A 264-nucleotide genomic window follows, 5' to 3' on the forward strand; every position below is an offset into this window, starting at 1 on the left:
TATTGATACGAAAAAGAAAATTTACAATATTAATAAAATTTTATGTTAAAATAATAATTTCTATTTATCTGTTAAAAAATATTTTAAATTTTTTTACTGCACATGGTGGAGGAAGACACCTAGTTTACCTTTAAAAAGATATTTTCAAAAGTACCATCAACAGCTATGATGATAGCTACGACAGTACACGTGTCATATACCGTGTCTCCTAATCAAGGACTTTTTGCAAAAGTGACTCAAAACTTGGAGTCAAACAGAAAACTA

This window comes from Brassica oleracea, chromosome C3 (assembly GCF_000695525.1).
Source record: "Brassica oleracea var. oleracea cultivar TO1000 chromosome C3, BOL, whole genome shotgun sequence".
Taxonomy (NCBI): domain Eukaryota; kingdom Viridiplantae; phylum Streptophyta; class Magnoliopsida; order Brassicales; family Brassicaceae; genus Brassica; species Brassica oleracea.